At 37.0% G+C, this 20,817-nt stretch overlaps 1 long non-coding RNA gene across 1 annotated transcript in view; it reads left to right on the forward strand.

The window, feature by feature from the left end:
* The first annotated feature begins 6,742 nt into the window (after positions 1-6,742).
* LOC123385457 overlaps positions 6,743-20,817 on the forward strand; it is a 354,122-nt gene continuing 340,047 nt past the window's right edge. Inside the window, exon 1 of the long non-coding RNA XR_006597982.1 lies at positions 6,743-7,170. This is a non-coding gene — a long non-coding RNA (uncharacterized LOC123385457). The remainder of the gene's footprint in view (positions 7,171-20,817) is intronic.

Raw genomic sequence — 20,817 nt, forward strand, 5'->3', positions numbered from 1 at the left:
ATGCTTAACTGACTGAACTACTCAGACACCCCAAAGGTGATTTCTTTAGTGTAGAACTTCTCTGGGCTATTGCTACAATAATTAATTGTGATGGGTCAGTATGTTCCAGGAACATAAACTTTTTTGACTAGAGAAGCTCCCTTTCACAGAATACCTTGTAGGAAATAAGGTGAAGTCTGCCAGGTAAAATACCATGTCAGTGAGGATAGGAAGGATCTGAGTGTCCAGGAACACTTATTATTTGCAGACTATACTTTAGCAAGCTACATAGTGTTATCTTCTTTTTCCTCATAAGTAATCTCACTTGTAATTTTCATATATATTACTTCCTGAGAAAGATATTTTCTAATTCTTCTGTATTATTTACAGTTCCTTGTTATAATGCTTTATGCATAATAGGTGCTTAGTAAATACTTGGTAATTGTCAGTTTGATTGTAGTAAATGAGTTGCAATGGTGAGGACTAAGAGGTAATGCAATTAGGGAAGAAAATGAAAACTATATATTGTAGGCACAACAATTATAAGCAAGAACTATCACATTTGTAATTTTTCTTTATCTCAACAAAATTCTGACTGTACTCACATTTTCGTTATTAACGTGGCTTCCTTCCCCTTTGAGTGTTGTACCAGAATTCCAAGACTCGCAAGTGTATGGGCATGGGCAAAGGGCCTTGAATCTCTAGTTCACCATGACAACTCTGATGCATTCATATACAAGCCTGGATTATCCAGATGGGCCCAGTGTAATCACAAGTGTCCTTACAAGAGGGAGGCAAGAGGATCAGAGTTAGAGGATAAGATGTTGACAAAGGAAACAGAAGTCAGAGAGGATCAAAGATGCTATGCAAAGCAAAGCATATGCTTTGCTATGCAAAGATGCTAACTTTGAAGACAGAAGAAGGGGCTATGAACCTAAGAAAGAAGGTGGCCTTTGCAAGTTGGAAAAGGCAAGGAAATGGATTTTCTCTTAGAACCTCCAAAAAGAATGCAGCCTTTCCCTGTTGACACTTTGATTTCAGCCAAGTGAAATCCATCTGTAACTTCTGACCTCCAAAATTATAAGATAGTGAATTTGTGTTTTAGCCACCAAGTTTGTGGTAATTTGTTATAGCAGCAACAGAAAACGAATACAGATTTGTACTATTTTAAAGCTTTGGGTTCTTCCACTTTCTTACTAAAGAGGGCCTGGGGTGGGACTGTGGATGTGGGCTGGGGTTGTACCATGGTGACATTCCCCTATGCCACATTGCTGGTATTGCTTGGAGCAGAGGCTATTCTGTGGCTCTTGAACGATATTTTCCGTTTTTTCCCTTTCCAAATCTATCTACTCCTTTAATTCCCATTCCAGGAGAAAATCTATTTATTGAGCTCAAAGTTGTGAAAAGAGAGGACTTCTTGAATGGAATAAGGAAAATACTATGCAAACAAATCACATATTTATAGTTAAATAAATCATCTTACCAAATGTACTTACAGAATAACAGTCTGAGCAGTGGGTTTTGATCCAGGCAAGAGTCTTAAATACCCCAACCTTTAAATCAATCTCTTTTCCTTGACTCACTTGCCTTTCTTTTGCTCTCAGTGAACTAAAACTCCTCCTTCTCTTCTATATTTTATATATGTGTGCATGTATGCGTGTATATGCGTGTATACATAGAAATAAAATTACTACATATATCACTGTGTATAAAAATTTAAATACAACATTTTTATGCATAATCTTAGTTCATAAAAGGAATAAATAGTTAAAATTCTCTAATTTAGAATTATCTGGAAAAGACTAGTTAGGATTTTTTCTTTGATTGCTTTGTGAGAAGAGATGGAGAAAATGTTTAATAAAAAAGATGCCTGAGGGTTATTCTATGAATTTTTTTGGAAAAGGTAGGTTTATGTATTCTAAACATTGTGACAGACAACAGAGTTTCTATGCTTAATGTGCACCCTAATGAGACTCTTGGCTCCTTTCAAAGCCATTAATGTTATGCTGCTATTTTTCCTCTGACAATAGTTAATACATATATATTTTTTTTCTTTTGGGCCATAGCTGATAAAATAAACAGTTGAAAATAGTAACCTGAATCAAACATTAAACTGAAATGAACCATACTAATTTGCTAAATCTTGAACTCAACCCAAATATTTCTTTTGTATTAAATCATAAATGTATCAGTTTTGGGTTTTTTCCCCATAAGTGAACTGGCTTGAAGCAGAACTGAGCCTGCATATTTTTTTTCCCCAAATCACTGAATTGGAATAAAGCTGAAATGTCAGAATGTCTCCTGAACAAAATTTGAGCTAAACTATTTCATTTGGTTTGATTCCCTGATGAAAAAGGGAATTGTATCTCAATATGTTTGTTTTCATCTCTGTCTTTCCTTTACTTTTGGGTGCAACAAGCATGAAGAACTCTTGTTATGTTCCAGAAGCTTTGGCAACTATAATTAGTCATACCAAAAATGATGTTGAGAGGTCCAAGCAATATTATCAAAAGGACTCACTTTTATATGGGCACACATAGAAGCTGAGAAGTGGAGGCCTGGCTGTGACTGGAAAAGTAGATAGAGGTATTCGTAATACAAATTGGCCCTTCAGTATTTTTTTTTTTCTTAAGAAAAATCCATTCATCTTGACTTTCTGCTGGTGTTCCATTGTATTGAGGCCCTTTTTCATAGACTTTGAAGATAATTTTGAATTGTTGCTGTCTTCTAACTATTTCTCTGAACTTAAAATAGACAGCATGACTCCAGGAGGCACAGTTTGGGAGAGGTGTCTCCATAGGGCATCACCATCACCAGGGCCAAAGCTTCTGTGGAGGCTTAGGTCTACATCCAGACAGATAGTAGGTCCTTGCATTCTTCCAGGTTGGAAACCTAAAAATTCAGAAAATGCTATGGGTTTTTGAATTAGAGACAGGAATAGGGGTGCAGAGGGAGGTTGGCTTTGTAGATAACGTCAGGGAACTTGTCAGTATTAGTTTTCTTCTGAATCAGCTCTTCTTCTAAGTCAGGCTCTGGACAGAACACATATTTCTACATTATAAATTATACTTTATTGTAAAATCTACAACAGAAATTAAAGACTTAAAACCTCTGATAGTGAAAGCTAGTTCTTCATAATGCTGTCTTTGGTATTTTGTAGAACCTTCAAAGATAAGAAACCCAATCCACTGGCATGTAGAGTAATTATCAAGAGGGATTATTCTCTAACCCATAGACTTCCTAATCAAATAAGTTGCTACTATTAAGTTTCTTGATTCTACCCATTAGTGTGTTTGACCATTTTGCTAGGTTACCACATTCCTTTTTTACTTTTGAACATTTATAGTCAAATATGTCTTTCCTCAGTCTTGTTATTTGCTTTACCAAGACTTCATTCTTTTTTTTTTTTTTAATTAAATTAAAAAAAAATTAATATTTATTTATTTTTGAGAGAGAGAGAGAGAGAGAGAGAGAGAGAGACAGACAGACAGAGCACAAGCAGGGGAGGGACACAGAGAGAGAAAGACACAGAATCTGAAGCAGGCTCCAGGCTCTGAGCTGTCAGCACAGAGCATGATGTGGGGCTCAAACCCATGAACCCCGAGATCATGACCTGAGCCGAAGTAGGACACTTAACCGACTGAGCCAACCAGGTGCCCCTTAATTAAATTTTTTTATGTTTATTTATTTTTGAGAGTGAAAGAGACAGAGTGTGAGATAGGGCAGGAGGGGCAGTGAGAGAGGGGCACACAGAATCCAAATCAGACTCCTGACCTGAGCTGAAGTCAGAAGCTTAAGTGACTGAGCCCCTCAGGTGACCCCCAAGACCTCATTCTTAAATGAAAATTTTCAATATCAATTTATTACTCTTTAATTATCCTTAATAGCTTTTTTAAAAATTATAATAGCTGACTACATTTTTCATTTTGTAAATACCTTCCTAAAAGTATGTTTTGTATTTCTAATCCCCGATGATCATGCTGTTCTTGTAATTGCTGAAGTAAAGAAAACATTGGAAATTTAGTTTAGGTACATTCTTATAGCAAACAATAATTATGGAAACAGAGTAACAATCTATCAAATTATCTGTGTTCATATGTGCTCTCTGAGGAGCATGTACTCTACAATAGATTTTAGTGGATATTTAAAGACTAAAGTAGAAGACTTATTACTGATCATTTGAAGATGATAATTTTCTCTTGCATATTGATTTTCAACTTGCAAATCACTTGTATACATAATCTCACTCTGCCCTGATCACAGTCCTAGAAATGAGGCAGAGAATGAATTTATGTGTAGATTTGGACAGGATTATTAGCTATTCTAAGGACAAGAGCTCAGAGTGGACGAGTACAACTGGTTCTTATTTCTTTCAACAATTAGTCTCTGCTACTCATCACCCGTTGATGCTTCCTGAAGTTTTTGCAAACATTTTTTTATTTCATTTTTATTTAGTTTTTCAAAAGCTATATTTTTTCTTTGCTTTCATCTGAATGATCCTCTAGGTTCAAACAGTTTGAAAAAGTCTGAGAAACAGTATTCAGACCCAATTTATCTCATCTTTGGAGTAAAAATTATCTCCATTAGGATCATATAAACCAACCTAATTCCCACTGAAATTCTGACCAAAGGATCTTATTTGTCTTCTAATTGAATGCCATTTTATTTCCTGTATCTACTAAAAGTTATACATAAAAAGAATTTTAAAAGTCCTGTTTTTTTTTTTTTTTCCATTAGCCTATAGCAAGTTTACAACTTCAGGAAGAATTAAGGCAGGGAGGCATATTACAGATAGCCCTGGACTGAGTAGGAGGAGACCAGTGTTCTAGTCCTATACCAGTCACTGATCCTTATGCCCATCTGAGCCTCAGCTCATTATTAATTAGCGTATAATTAATCTGTAATATGAGATAGCTGAACTATCTGATTACTAACTATAAGATTAGTTCTTCTGCTAACTATAAGATTTCAAGATCCTAGACTTAAAATTGTTGGTTTCCAATTATGTCAGATCTCCTAGCCTATCTTCTAGGATAATAAGATCTATATACTAATTATATGATAGGAGCAATATTAGAGTTGCCTGAGGCAAGAACTGCTACGTGTGTGCCAAAATTCATCTCCTCTAGCTTTTGGTACATAATAAATGACTGAGTTCCAGCATCTGGAATGTGGGTAGAATGTGAGCCCTTTTGAGTCTGATTACAAAGCATTCCAGCACAACCATCTCTTTATCCCTTATCTCTGGCCAGAAGCTCAGAACTTTCTGGTCACAAGTGATAGTGGAGATACAAAATAGAAGGAGTCTGAGTCCTTGAATCTCTGCATGGAAGGTTGCCTGTTCAACACATGATTATACCACATGTGAGTGAGAAATAAACTTTTATGGGTCCACTGAGATTATCTTTTCCTGCAGCTAATGCTAGAGTAGGATGCTGATTAACACAACAAATTAAAATATCCATCATTGGTTTGAGGGTCAGTTGGTGGAAGCAAAGAAGAGATATAGTTACTTGGAAGGCTGAGGAGCTCTTTAGTACCATGGCAAAATATTTTAGTAAAAATATCATCTGTGATGACTTGGAAGGTATAAATTTGCTTAAGACCCTGTAGCTCTGTCACAAATGAGGGGTCTGTGATTGTATTGACTATTATTGACAGTTTTGAGAAAAGATGATAAGAAATAAAGCAAGTGTCAGCTAGTTCTCAAGCAGAGAATCAAGGGCCTTACAGGCTGGAAACACCAACTGCTTTTCATAACATTTAGGATTAAAAGGGCTTTAATTTTTTTTAAATTCAGGATCTTTTTTTTAATATATGAAATTTATTGTCAAATTGGTTTCCATACGACACCCAGTGCTCATCCCAAAAGATGCCGTCTTCAATGCCCATCACCTCCCCTTCCCTCCCTCCCTCCACCCCCCATCAATCCTCAGTTTGTTCTCAGTTTTTAAGAGTCTCTTATGCTTTGGCTCTAATTAAAAAGACCAGAAAGACTTCTCAGTTAAACACAATAACTCAGAGTAGTAGTGTTACCTTCCCACCAAACCGTATATTTTGGATAGCCTCAATGTAATTATCTTAAATTGTGTGTGTGTGTGTGTGTGTGTGTGTGTGTGTGTGTGTGTGTGATAGAGATAGAGATAGAGATAGAGATAGAGATAGAGATAGAGAGAACAGAGAAAGGGAAAAAGAAAGAAAGGCCTGGGTGAAGAAGGTAAGAAATCAGACAGGTGGGAGAATTATGTTTGAGAAAGAATTTTGGATGTGATTATTTGGCATTCAAAATTGACTGGAAGTGGATTCTGGCCTATAATATTTTTTTGAGTATCTACTACCAAAGAAAGCATGAACCTGTTCTAAGTTTGGGACTGGTTTGAGACCTTAACCTTGGGCAGGAAGTGGGCTGCAAAAGATGCACAGCTACAGATATCCATTTCATTTTTTTTTCTAAGTGCAGTTCTTTTTAATGAAATTTATTGTCAAATTGGTTTCCATACAACACCCAGTGCTCATCCCAACAGGGGCCCTCCTCAATTCCCATCACCCATTTTCCCCTCCCTCCTACCCCCCATCAACCCTCAGTTTATTCTCAGTTTTTAAGAGTCTCTTATGGTTTGGCTCCCTCCCTCTCTAACTTTTTTTTCTTCCCCTCCCCCATGGTCTTCTGTTAAGTTTCTCAGGATCCACATAAGAGTGAAAACATATGGTACACAGATATCCATTTCAGATATGGCCTTAGAGGTTAACAGACAAAGAGGAATTTGTAATGTCTGTGGCCATGAACTAATGAACAAAGGAGTACCTTCCAGAGAGCAGGAGTAAAGAAGGAAGGAACTTCCCTGAATTCCAGGGTTGAGGGCCTTCACTATGGCTGCCCAGCAGGATTTTTTTTTTTCCCACTCACCAGGAACTATGACACATATGTAAGCTATGCGTCTTACATTCTTTCTTATTTTGAATGGGAGATTTTATTATAATTATTATGTCCCTACTTCACCATTGTAAATTGAATGTTTGTACAAGAGTGGATAGAGAACTTGATATTTAGTTCTTAAATCACTATTTTTTGTTTAATGTCCTAGCTGCCAGGCTACAAGGAGCCACCTGATAGAGCTGACAGTGAGCTTGTGCATCAAAGTGAGAACCTACCTTCTGAACTGGCTACAATGACTGCATGTGGCTTTGGAGGTACATTTGAGGGGTGGTTTGGGAGTCTGGTAAATATGTTCTATAGGTAGGAGAAACTGTAAAGTTAATATTTTGCAGTAAGAACACCCTGGCAGAATTCTGTGTGTTAGCAATGTCATTTTAAAAAAATGTTTATTTATATTTTGAGAGAGAGAGAGACAGAGAGACAGAGAGATAGAGACAGGGCATAAGCTGGGAAGGGACAGAGAGAGAGGGAGACACAGACTATGAAGCAAGACTCTCACTGTTTTCCAAGAGATATAAGAAATGACATTGTAGGGGCACCTGGGTGGCCCAGTCCGTTAAGCATCATAGTCTTGTTTTTGTGATTCTATGATTGAGGTTTGGCCAATGCAATGCAAACTGAAGTTTTGTCTGCCTCTTTCAGGCCTGATCCACCAAAACCTCTAGCACAATCACCTATGCTTTCTCTTTCTTTGTCAGCTGGCTAGAAGCAAAACACTGAAGTTCCAGGGCAGGGGTTGTAAAACTACAGCCTGTGGGTCAAATCCAATCCAACACCTATTTTTGTAAACTAAGTTTTACTGGAACATAGTGATGCTCATTTGTTTAGTTATTGTCTTTGGTTGTTTTCACACTACAACAGCAGACTTGAGTGATTGCAATAAAGACTAACTGTTTTGGCCCACAAAGGCTAAAATATTTACTAGCTCCTCTTTGCAGGAAGAGTTTGCTGACTCTTGTTTTAGGGAATGGTGGATGGAAAGACTCTGGATCACTATATTACTTAATGGGAGACTACTCACTACATAGACTATTAGATTTTACTAGAATAAATTCTTTTGTGTTTAGGAATTGAGATTTTTGGGATTACCTATGCAGCATCTAGAATTACTTTAGCTAATATGCTGACTGAGATTTAAATATGGAAGGACCTATTCTGCTTTATGACCAAGGTCTCAGTATGAGATTCACGTCTATAAACAGTAAAAATGGACCAAACTTTTCAAAAGGATGCTTTGAAAGGAAATTAGGCTCTAATAAGGAAGACGGATTAATGCATTCTTCTGATAAAATTCTGCTTACACCTATATTTTTAAGGATGAACTTGTTAAAGGTGCAGAATAGCTTACATTAAGTTCATTTGTTGTCACAAGAAATTAATGCATGAAAGGCATACTCCAGTTGTGTTCTAAATGTTTGTTCTTACAGAGTGCATAGTTCCAGACTCTCAGGCTAAGGTTATTTTGCCATTAAATGGCCCCAGCAGAGCATCTGTGTGTCTGATAGCTTTTAATTGAGCTACCTTTGCTTTCTTCTGAAAGTGGGCATTAATAGAAAATGTTAAAAAATATAGCCATGATCTCTAATAAATCAACTCTACATTAATTGTTAGCCTTGGAAAAAATTCCAATAAAGTCAGATACCTAAAGCATATCTTTAAGAAGTTTTATATCAGGCCCCTCTCTCACCATGGCACATGCTGGCTCTAGTGGTCCCAGGTTCCCAATCAGTCTTTGCAAACCTAAGCTCCAGGCACTCATAAACCCAGGTTCTAAGATGCCAAAATTCTCAACAAAATACTAGCAAACCAAACTCAATTGCCTGTTAAAAGGATCATAAGCCATGATCAAGTGGGTTTCATCCCTGGGGTACAAGGATGTTTCAACGTACATAAATCAATAAATGTGATATACCACATTAACAGAATAAAAGATACAGATCATATAATCATCTCAATAGATGCAGAAAAAAGCATCTGACAAAATTAGGCATTCTTTCATAATTAAAACTTTCAATAAATTGGGTATAAAAGGAACATATCTCAACATAAATAAAGGCCATATATGACAAACCCACAGTTAACATCATACTCAGTGATGGAAGTTTGAAAGGTTTCCACTAAGATTAGGAACAAGACAGGGAGCTTATTCTTACCATTCCTATTTAACATAATATTGGAAGTCCTAGCCAGAACAATTAGGCAATAAAAGGAAATAAAAATTGTCTGGATCAGAAAGAAAGAAGTACAATTTGTTTTGTTCGTGTATTATATTATCTTATATATAGAAAATCCTAAAGACTTTACCAAAAAACTGTTAGAACTAGTAAATGAATTCAGTAAAGTTGCAGGATACAACAAAATCAATATACAAAAATCAATTAGATTTCTATACACTAACAGTGAACTATCTGAAAAGGAAATAAAGAAAAAAATCTCATTTGTGATAGAATTAAAAGTAATAAAATATGAATAAACTTAACCAAGGAACTGAACAACTTGCACACTGAAAATTATAAGATACTGATGAAAATACTTGACAAAGAAACAAATAAATAGATATCTTGTGTTCATAGTTTGGAAGAATTAATATTGTTAAAATGTCTATACTACCCCCAAATGTTAAATGTTAAAATATACACTATTGTAATCTTGCAGACATAATGAAATCATTATCAAAATGCAATGGCATTTTTCACAGGGATAAAAAATCCCACAGTTTGTATGGAACCACAAAAGACCCCAAATAGTCAAAGCAATCCTGAGAAAGAAGAATGAAGCTGGAGGCATCACACTTCCTCATTTCAAACTTAGTTACAAAGCCATAGTAGTCATATGGTACTGTCATAAAAACAGACACATAGACCAATGAAACAGAATAGAGATCCCAGAAATAAACCTGCCTATGGTCAACTAATATTTGACAAGGGAGTCAAGAATACCCAATGAAGAAAGGATAGTCTTTTAAAAAATGGTTTTGGGAAAAGTAGATATTCACATGTAAAAGAATGAAATTACACCCTGATCTTACACTACTCACAAAAATTAACTTGAAATAGATTGCGGATTTAAATGTAAGAACTAAAAATGTACTTTACTAGAAGAAAACATTAGGGAAAAAGCTTTTTGACATTGGTTGAGGCAATGGTTTTTGTATATGACAGCAAAAATTTAAGCAACAAAACCAAAAATAAACAAATGGGACTACATCAAACTAAAGAACTTCTGTACAGCAAAAGAAACAATGAACAAAATGAAAAAGCAATCTACACAATGGAGAAAATATTTGTAAATCTTATATCTGATAAGGGAGTAATATCCAAAATATGGGTATAAGGATCTCCTACAATGCAATAGAAACAAAACAAAACAAAACAAAATTCTGATTAACAAATGGGCAGAGGACTTGAATATGCTCTAATAAGGATGAGGGATTAATTCATTCTTCTGATAAAATTCTGCTTACACCTATATTTTTAAGGATGAAACTTTTTTAAGGTGCAGAATAGCTTACATTAAGTTCATTGGTTGTCACAAGAAATTAATGCATAAAAGGCATATTCCAGTTGTGTTTTAAGTGTTTATCCTTACAGAGTGCTTAGTTCCAGACTCTCAGGCTACCAAATGATTTTTCCAAATGATACCTACAGATGGCCAGTGGCCTGAAAAAATGCTCAACATTGCTAATCATCAGGGAAATGTAAATCAAAATCACAATGAAATATTGCCTCAAACCTGTTAGAGTGACTACTATAAAAAAGACAAGAGATAAGTGTTGGTGAGGCGGTGAAGAAAAGGGAACAATTGTGTACTGTTGGTAGGACTATTAATTGGTGCAGTCACAAATGGAAAACAGTATGGAAATTGTTCAAGAAATTAAAAACAGAGTTAGAATATGATCCAGCAATCCCACTTCTGAGGATATATTTGGAGGAAATGAAATCCCTATCTGAAGGAGATATCTGTACACCAGTGTTCTTTGGGCATTATTTAAATAGCCAAAATGTAGAAATAACCTGAACATTCTTTGACAGATGAATAGATAAAGAACATGTTGTGTACACACACAATAGAATATATACAATGGAATATTACTTAACCGTGTGAAAGAAGGGAATCCTGCCATTTGCAACAGCATAGATAGACCTCAAGGGCATTATAGTAAGTGGAAAAGTCAGACAGTGTCAAATACTGTATGTCCTCACTTATATGTGGAATTTTTAAACAGCCAAACTCAGAAAAGAGAGTAGAAAATGGTGGTTTCCTGAGGCTGAAGGATGGAGAAAATGGGGAGATAGTGGTCAAAGGGTAGAAACTTCTAGCTGTAAGATGAATAAGTTCAGGGATCAAATGTACAGCATGGCGACTATAATTAACAATATTGTATTATATACTTGAAAGTTTTTAAGAGGGTCGATCTTAAATATTATCACCACATACACAAAATATATTTATGTGAGGATATGGGAGTGTTTAACTAACCTTACTGTGGTCATCATTTTGCAATATACACATGTATCAAACCATTACACTGTACACCTTAAACTTAGATATACTATATGTTAGTACTGTCTCAAGTTGAAAAAAAAAGGTTCATAACTCAAAAAAGGAACCTTATGCACTCTGACTCCTCTAGAAACCCTTGAGATTATTAGATAATATAATCAACAGAGGTTTGCTGGGGTTTTCGAAGCCCAGGGCTGGAAGTCAAGGAATGAAGTTTCAAGCTGTTCCTAATTAGCAAGGTGAACTTTGACAGCCATTAACTTTTCTGTGCCCAGTTTCCTCATTGAAACATAGACACCAAAGTTCCTTTCACCTCTGTGTTGAGTGGAATCACTTGGATCTAGTGTCTTTGTTTCTTAGTGTTCCTAAATTTCCCAGCCTAAATCAAAAGTGAAATTTGCTAAGAACCTTGATAAAACTATACTTTTTCAGTTGTGTCTTTAAACATGCTGTTCCTGCCATACCTGGAGATGAAAGGCAGCTGACTTCTACCTGTTTTCTCACGTTTTTTGAACAGAGAAATAGAAACTTGAGAATCCAGCCAATTTTACTTGCTTTTCCTCCACCTTGTTTTCTGGACCAATTAGGGAAGTTTTTAGAACTCTGTCTTTTCTGGCTGATAAATATTATTTCTTTTTTTTCCTTTTTAACTTTTTTTAATTAATGTTTTTTATTTATTTTTGAAAAAGAGAGAGAGAGAGAGTGTGAGTGGAGGAAGGGCAGAGAGGGGGGAGACACAGAATGTGAAGCAGGCTCCAGGCTCTGAGCTGACAGCACAGAGCCCCATGCGGGGCTCGAACTCACGAACCATGAGATCATGACCTGAGCCAAAGTCGATGCTTCACCGACTGAGCCACCCAGGTGCTCCTGCTAAACATTATTTCTTAAGTCATGCTTCAGCTTATCAGAACTACTATAGGGCAAATGTCAGTTATTGTTTTTGCCAGTCCTGCCTTGAAAACAATAGGTTGGTGTCTGTTTATTGGCCCCTAGGTTGTTTTCTCACTGTAGGCTAAGACCTCTGAGCTCAAAAGCCCACCAGCACCAAATTTTTACACTTCCAATTATTTTAAAAATAGGTCAAAGAGGGGTTCCTGGGTGGCTCAGTAGGTTAAATGACTGACTCTTGGTTTCAGCTCAGGTCATGATCTTACATTTGGTGGGTTTGAGCCCTGTGTAGGGCTCTGCATTGACAGTACATATCCTGCTTGGGATTCTCTTTTTCCCTCTCTCTCTGCCCCTACCACACTCTCACTCTCATTCTCTCTGTGCTCCGCCCCCTCCCCCACCGCCCAAATAAATAAACATTAAAAAAAATGAGTGAAAGAAGCACACTTTGGCCATTTGAGACTGGTTGCTTTGCATACACTATGAAATCTCATTCAGAGCTGTTATCAATTTATATGACAGCTGCTATGGGCCTTCGGAGCTGCCTGACCCAGAGACTCCCTGCCATGCTGAGTAACATCACCCAGATGCTAAACTCTCCTCCTTTTCTGACTAGCATCTCCTCTACCTGAACTATAGCCTCTGTACAGTTTCTTGCTGTCATGCAACCCTATCCAAGCACTGCTCAGTAAAGCTTGTGTGCTCACTGCCTTTTGGGATCATGTCCTTTTCCTTGATCAGCACCAAATACCCTGGCGGTTGGGTTTATCAATTATTGGTCTGCTGTGAAATGGCAGCCCTTTGGATTGACTGCCATCTCACTGGATTTTTATGCTCCTACATCCGTCTCAATTTCCCCTGACAAACTCATTCAAAGATAACGCTCTAGTTGCTCTTTGCATAATCATTCTAGGTTTTCATCTTTGGTGTTAGTAATTATATTTATAAATTTGTGAATTTTCTCTCTGCCCCACTAGAATGTCAGCTCCATAAAGAAGGGAATTTACTTGTCTTTTGTCTCCAGAGTCAAGCACGGCTTTGACCTAGAACATGTCAGTTAAATGTGTGTTGAATGAATGAATGTATAAATGATTACCTCATGTGTTTCCCCCTGAAAGGTAGTGGTAGTACCTAGCTAACACTTTTATGGGTGTCAATTTATAATCCAGAGTTTATAACCCAAACCAATAAATGATTATCTCAAAAGAATTATTGACCATGGACTTATTAATTGTTCTTTTTTGGGGAGTCTGTGTTAGATTTTAAAATATATACATATAAATAAGGAAAGCATACTGTATTAGTAATATGCTTTCAGCTACAACTAGTGGAATACCTGACTAAAAGTGCCTTACACAATTGAGGTTTTTTTTTTTCCCCATAATAAGGAGCTAAGAGGCAGCCCATTTTAGGGCTAGGTCGGTATTCAATATGGTTAGAACATTTGGATAAATTTTTGCCTTATGGTCATAAAATTGTGGCAGCAACATCAAACCTGGACTTAAAATGGCATCCTCCTAAGCAGGAAGGAAATGAGAGAGCAGAGAACCTCTCAGTTTTCATTAACAGAGGACAGTCCTTTCCAGAAGCCCCCAGAAAACTTCATGTCAGATCCTGTTGGCCAGCATGGAGACACAAGCCTATCTATCCTTGAAACACTCACTGACAGAGGAGGATGCAGTTTCTGTGTCTGGATTAATATGATTTATCCTCTGCAATGAGACAGAATTCCTGAAAAGCAAAGGGGCTATACTAAATCCTGAATTAACCTGGGATTTTTCAGTTAAGAAGAAGGGAGGATGCATTTGCGTGGACAATTGATATTACTGTACATAAGGCTTGTCTCCAGTTTCCCAATGTTTATTTTTTTCTCATTTTTCTTATCTTTCTTTACTCCTTAAAACTTTTGGGAAATCTAATTTTAAAAAGCCTTAAATTTTAAAAGTATCTGAATATCAATTAATCAATTTTCAAGTATTTACTGAATACTTCAATGAGCTCTGCATTTTGCTAAATGCTGTTTCCTAATCTGATGAAGGAAATGGTAGAAAAACATAAAATAAGGAATAAAGAATGTAATTATGAAGATTCTATTCCTTTCTCTCAGTTGAGAATTGCTTTGTTTTTCCTGAGTCTGTGATTACTGCTTACTTAATTGCTCAAATAATGATTAGCTTTGTGTGCAAGGTGTCTCTATACCACAGAACCATACTTGTCAGGAGACTGTTTTCACACGTTTGTGATTTGGGATTTATAAAAGGAAGGGAGGGATCCATATGTGACAGAAAGCTTGTCCTCCTTTTGTGCTTCTCTAGAATAATTGCATGTTCATTTACAGGAGCAATAAACTGTAGGAATCATGGAGCTGGGATAAGTCATGTGGCTGTGACCTAAAGAGATGACAGGTCTTTATTACCTTATGAACAGGCATAAAACTCTGTGACAGGAAGTCTTTGGGGGCAAATGTACTCAATGGCCTGTTAGTTTTAGTTTTAGTTTTAGTTTTAGTTTTAGTTTTAGTTTTAGTTTTAGTTTTAGTTTTAGTTTTAGTTTTAGTTTTAGTTTTAGTGGCATATAGGTCATCAATGACACTATTTTGCCCTGTCCACTGCTTGCATGAATCACTTTCCAGTGATACCTGACTGCCTTTATAAGTTTAGTACTATTTTCAGAAGCCAGTACTCTGCATATTTACCTTTTGAGATGCTGAATATTTAAGGAGTTTGAAATAAACTCTTTTCTCCTTAGTTAGCCAGTTTAAAAAGTCTAGTGCCTTGCTACTTGAATTGTCATCCATTGACCAGCAATGTTGGCATCATTTGGGAACTTGCTAGACATGTAAAACCTCAGGTCCCATCCCAGATGCACTGAGTCAGAATTTTCATTTTAACAGGATCCCTAGGTAATTCTTATGTGCATTCAAGTTTGAGAAGCACTGGTTTAGTAGACTTTGTCCATGATTATTGTTATCCTTGTCATCATGGCTGTCATAATCATTATCATCAATTGTGTAAGGTAACCAGTCACAGGGGGTATGGTTAACTAAAAACAGACAAACAGGCCACAATTTGAATATGGAAACTTCTTTTGGGTATCTCACATATTTTCCAGCTGGACCTATCTGAGAAAATTCTACTGAGAACTTGAAGGAAGGGTCCTTTAATAGAAGGTCAGTGTGAAAAGGGTCTCAAAGAATCTGAACATGACTGCATGAGATAGAAGTGCCCAGGAGCTTTGTTCTACAGCACACAGGTTTATGACCCCTGCCCTAAATCTCCTGTATCAGAATCTCTTCTGTAGGACTTTGGGATCTGGACTTTTCAGTAATTCCAGGAATTCTTGTGTAGCCATACTGGTACCAGTTAACATAATAGCATTGGGAACAGCAGTTCTGGCCCCACTTCTTCCATTTGATGGTGGATTTTTCAATTCCATACTTATGACTCATTGTTAACTTCAGATGAAACATTTCTACTATTAGGAAAATTACTAGAAATATAAATATAACTTGGGTGTTCATGTGGCCTACTTAACTCTTATAGCCCTGGCCAGGTCTGACATTCTTCTTTTTTCCCTTTTGTATCCTGTGTGGAATGGTGAGAAGAACCCCAGACAGGTCCTGCTTCCAGCTGTACCATTGTTTGAATTAATTTTGGGCCAAAAGTATTATTTCACAGATGAGATCTAAGGTCAAAAAAGGTGCTGGTGATTGTGGGTAAGTTGCTACACCTTTCTGGTTTCCTCAACCAGAATAATATTACTGAACTTTAGTTCCCTGTCCTAAAACCCACTGTTTGATTCTAGGAAGACACAGGTCCATTTTCTTATCTTTCTAAGTCCAGCACTGACATTACCGCTATATGAATAACCACATCAGCAAGCTGAAACAGATCTTTAGTGCCTCTGCAGAGACCCACGTACATTACTATTTACTTGGTAAGGATGACATTTAGAATGCATTTTGATTAATGTTCCTGAAAATAAACAAATTTCTTATACCAGCTGGACTCTTGAAGCCTGCATTTGTTTGGGGATGTAAAAAGACAAGACATGTAATTTTTCAGTCTTGTTACTGAGAAACAGTTTTCTTTCCAGGGTTTTCAAAATCTCTATTTATTTAGAAATTCCAAGAAATTCCTTTAACATTTAGGAAACATCACCAATCATCATATAGGACATATTTTAGGAGTCGAAATGGTATTACTTTAGCTGTACATATTTTTAAAACTGAGGGAGCCCCTGTGAGATGTGAACATAACTTTTCAAGGAGGGACTTGAATCATCAAGAAAGTTCAAAATCCAAGTCATATGGACTCCACAGCTTGTATAGAAATGCCTAGGGGCACCTGACTGGCTCAGTCGGTAGAACATGTGACTATTGATCTTGAGATTGTGAGTTTGAGCTCCACATTGGGTATAGAGACTATTTAAAAAAGAAAAAGAAATAAATGCCAAGGGCCACTTGGAAGAGAGCCTTTGGCTAATATCAGGTCTAAACTACAAACTACATAGGAAGCCACAGTAGAGTGAGAAGGAAGACCAGGTATAGTCAGTTGCTAATGTGCCTCAGCTAAAGGAGACTAGGGTGGGAAAACTGCCAGGGAATGCCCATTCCCACAGATGTCACTCTTACTGTGCATGGTGTTTTCTTTCCCACTCCTTGAATCTCACACAGCCATCTGGTTGGGCCTAGAAGTTTTATCATTTCACAGATAAGGTGGGAGGAACCAAAAAGGTGCTTGTGCCCCACAGTGAGGTCAGGACATAGATACACAGATGCCTAACTCTCACAAGAGAATATTCACAGAGAAGTGTTTATGGTTTGCCACAGTACTGTGTTTAAAAGACCAAGGATGAATTTTCCAATACTATGCTTTTCAGATCTTTTCAAAAATCATCAAAATATTTTTTATGTTTTCTAGAAGGTTTTTTTATGGTAGAACCCCAATATGTACAACCGAGCTGCTCTGGGTGAATTAGGAAGGGATTCTACCTTTTTGGTCATCTCTTTTACTTCCTCCTCAAATCCTTATCAATTCATGTAGTTACAGTGGTACAAATACAACTTATAAACCCCTGCTTTATTATATCATCTTTGGAAAATTTCTAGTTCTTATTCAAAGTCTGAACCCTCGCCAATGTCTTTCATTAAAAATAAAAAAAAATGTTTTGTTTATTTCATATTCTAGTGAAAGCATATTCCCAGTTTTCAAAACTCAGCTTGTAATTCTTTTCTTGGGGGATAATTTGCTGGTTTTACAAGACTGATCTAAATGCTTACTTCTCTGTCCTCCTTTACATGAGCCTGACTGTGTCCTCATGTACCCACCTGATATTGGGAATTGTGTGGTTAGTCATTTCAGCCCCAAGTTCTTGTTTCCAGGGAGATGGTTAAGGCTATGCAATGAGAGTTTGTTTTCAGATCAGATTCCAGGAAGAATGTGCCCTTTCCCAACAGAAAAGGGGTTTACACATTTCTTATCATTTCCACAGAAGAATAAAGCTTATTTTGGCAGAGACTCCTCACCTGCTGAATGGGAAGTCATGCTGAAAAGGCAGAGAGAGCTGCAGCATCATACAGCCAGTCTTGGGTTGCCAAGTATAGAAGGCAGCTTTGGGGAAAGAGAACTGAAATTTTTCAAAGGAGCAATTTGATAATAATTCAGTATTTAAAGATTTTACTTAGGGAAAATTCATTAGCAAAGGCAGAGCTTTTTTGGCTCCCCCCCCTCACTATTATGAAAAGAGGTTCTATTCTTAGCCCCAGCCCTCCTAAACTGATGTAACTTATAAATGTATCTGAACAATTGTTCTTATAGCATTATTTTCTGCCTCCTCATTGTCTTTAATGAATCATCAGATGTAAACCTATTGACTTAGGACACCTTTCTTATTTCTAGGTCTCTCTTTGGGTGTGGCCATTTTTTGCCTTCAATGCAGAACAGGTAGAGAGGACAATTATGTAGACAGTACTAATGAAAATCATTTATTATTGACTATGTCAGGCATCCAACAAGAAAGGTATTAGAAGACTTATTTTGAAGATGAGGAAATGGAAAATTTAAGTTGGCCAGATTCACATATTCAGTGAGAGTTTGAGCTGAAATTTGAACCTTGTTCTGAGCTATGTAAACCTTCTGTTTTTTCCACTCTGCCCAATGGAATGTTTCTGTAGGACCTTCGACTTTTCCAGGAAATGCCACATCCATGATTTCATTAAGTGCTCAGAAAACACTTTTGATGACCCATGAGTTGCATGAGGAAGGACAACTGGAAAATGTTTTCTACCCATGTGAATGACTGGGTCAATGGAATTGCTTTGACCCATCTTAGAGCAGAGGCTCCATGCGTGTGAAAGACAGTTTGTTGGAGAATTTCTCTGAGCATCATAACTACTGCTATGATGTCTCTCCTGTACTAAAAAAAGGAATATCTTGTAATGGGTTTGCCTTTGATATAACCACAAAATCTTTATTACTCCTTTCTGCAGCAACCTGAAATTGCTGAAATACACACATGATATGTAGGCGAGAAGGCATTTTAGGACCAGGCGTCTGTGCCATATTGGATACAAGCTTGTGTTTGTGTTTGCTTTTAAATAGACTTCCTCATTAAATAGGGTTGTACCTTGCAAACCATGAATTCACAAGGTAGACCACTCACTGCAGTTGTTATTAAAATTTTGGGATTATTAACATTTTGGAGGGTCTAATTAACTTTATACTTTCTCTCTGGGAAATATGTAAACATATCAAATCTTCCTACATTTAGAAAGTGTTCTTTGAATCCAGTTAAGAACCTTGCTCTAAGAGGAGCAAGGGCTTCAGACTCTGGGTCTCCCTCTCTCTCTGCCCCTTCCTAGCTTGCTCTCTCTCTCACTCTCTCAAAAATAAATAAAGCATTAAAAAGTCTTTTAAGAGGATCATGGAGTAGGGCACTTGAACTTGAAAGAAGTATTTCATCTTCTCTTCTCTCACTATCCCACCTCCACCCCCAAATATCCCACAATAAAGGTGCTTTATGAAAGAGTGTGGCAGGAGTCTCTTTGTAAAATCTTGCTCACAATCTTTAATTTAAAGGTAATGATTTCTACTATTTCATAGAGAAGTCAGTCAAATTATAAAAGCCATTGGTATTCTCAAATACTGTCAACCAGCTGAATGCTGCATCGTTCCAATGGTCATCTACCACATGTAGCTGGCACCATGTAGCTACCACATGTAGTCTGTCATGGTGCTCCAGCAGCTCCCAGTGATGCTGTGTCCAGCTGATCTAGAGAGGCTGGTTTCATTCCTCAAGGCAGTGAGTGCTTCTCTCTTGAAAATTCTATCATACATATGGCCCAAGGTGAATTAAACTTCCATGGTGTCAGATTTTTAAAAGGTGAATCTCAGTTTTCCTAGAATTATGAAACTTTCATGTGATTGCCAGCATTTCCTTAAAACTCTAGAGAGTATGTTTTTATTTTTACAAAATAAACTGGTTTAAAATTAATTTTATTCTGAAAATCTATGAGATTTTGAAAACGTCTGTTTTGGTAATTAGAGACAACTGAGATATACTAAAACATGTTTCTGGTTTCCAGGACCAGTAAGAGTTCTGTTATATGTGGGAAAATACGGAGGCACCATTATGCAGAACCCTAGTGAGTTACTGCATCTATTCCATCAGGCAAATATTTCAATGAATTAGATATTAGCATTAAGTTTGTAAATAGAGGGGCACCTGGGTGGCTCAGTTGGTTAAGTGTCTGACTCTTGATTTTGGCTCAGGTCATGATCTCATGCTTTGTGAGATAGAGCCTCATGCTGGGTTCTGCACTGACAGCACAAAGCCTGCTTGGGATCCTCTCTTCCTCTCTCTCTGCCTCTCCCCTGCTCACTCCGTCTCTCTCAAGATAAATAAATAAACTTAGAAAAAAGTTTGTAAACAGAGCTTTTGGTGTACCAGGGGCCATTATAAACTACTGATTGTTTTAGCAGTGTAATTAAATAGATTGTTGATTCCCCTTTTGTAAAAGTGTCAAGGTCATCTACTAATTCACCTAGAAGTGTGATTTTTTTAAAAGAAAAACTTTCTTGGGGCACCTGGGTGGCTCAGTCAGTTGAATGTCCGACTTCAGCTCAGGTCATAATCTTACAGCTCGTGAGTTCAAGCCCCACGTCGGTCTCTGTGCTGAGAGCTTGGAGCCTGGAGCCTGCTTCCGATTTGGTCTCCCTTTCTCTCTGCTCCTAACCCACTCGCATTCTGTGTCTGTCTCAAAAATAAACATTAAAAAAAATTTTTTTTAAGATTAAAAAAAAAAAGAAAGGAAAACTTTCTTTAGTCATGGTCTGAAATGTTCTTCCTGAGGTTTTGGACAGTGTGATTGATACTATGCTAAATTTATTTTAACTTGTGTATTGAGTCAGAAATTAAAATTTTGGAAAGCATTATTGCTTCAAGTGTTTTACCTTCGTGTTTTGTTCCTAGTGTGTTCATCAGAGTCTTGATATACCCAGTCTGGCTAG

This window comes from Felis catus, chromosome B2, assembly GCF_018350175.1.
Source record: "Felis catus isolate Fca126 chromosome B2, F.catus_Fca126_mat1.0, whole genome shotgun sequence".
In the NCBI taxonomy this organism is placed as follows: Eukaryota; Metazoa; Chordata; class Mammalia; order Carnivora; family Felidae; genus Felis; species Felis catus.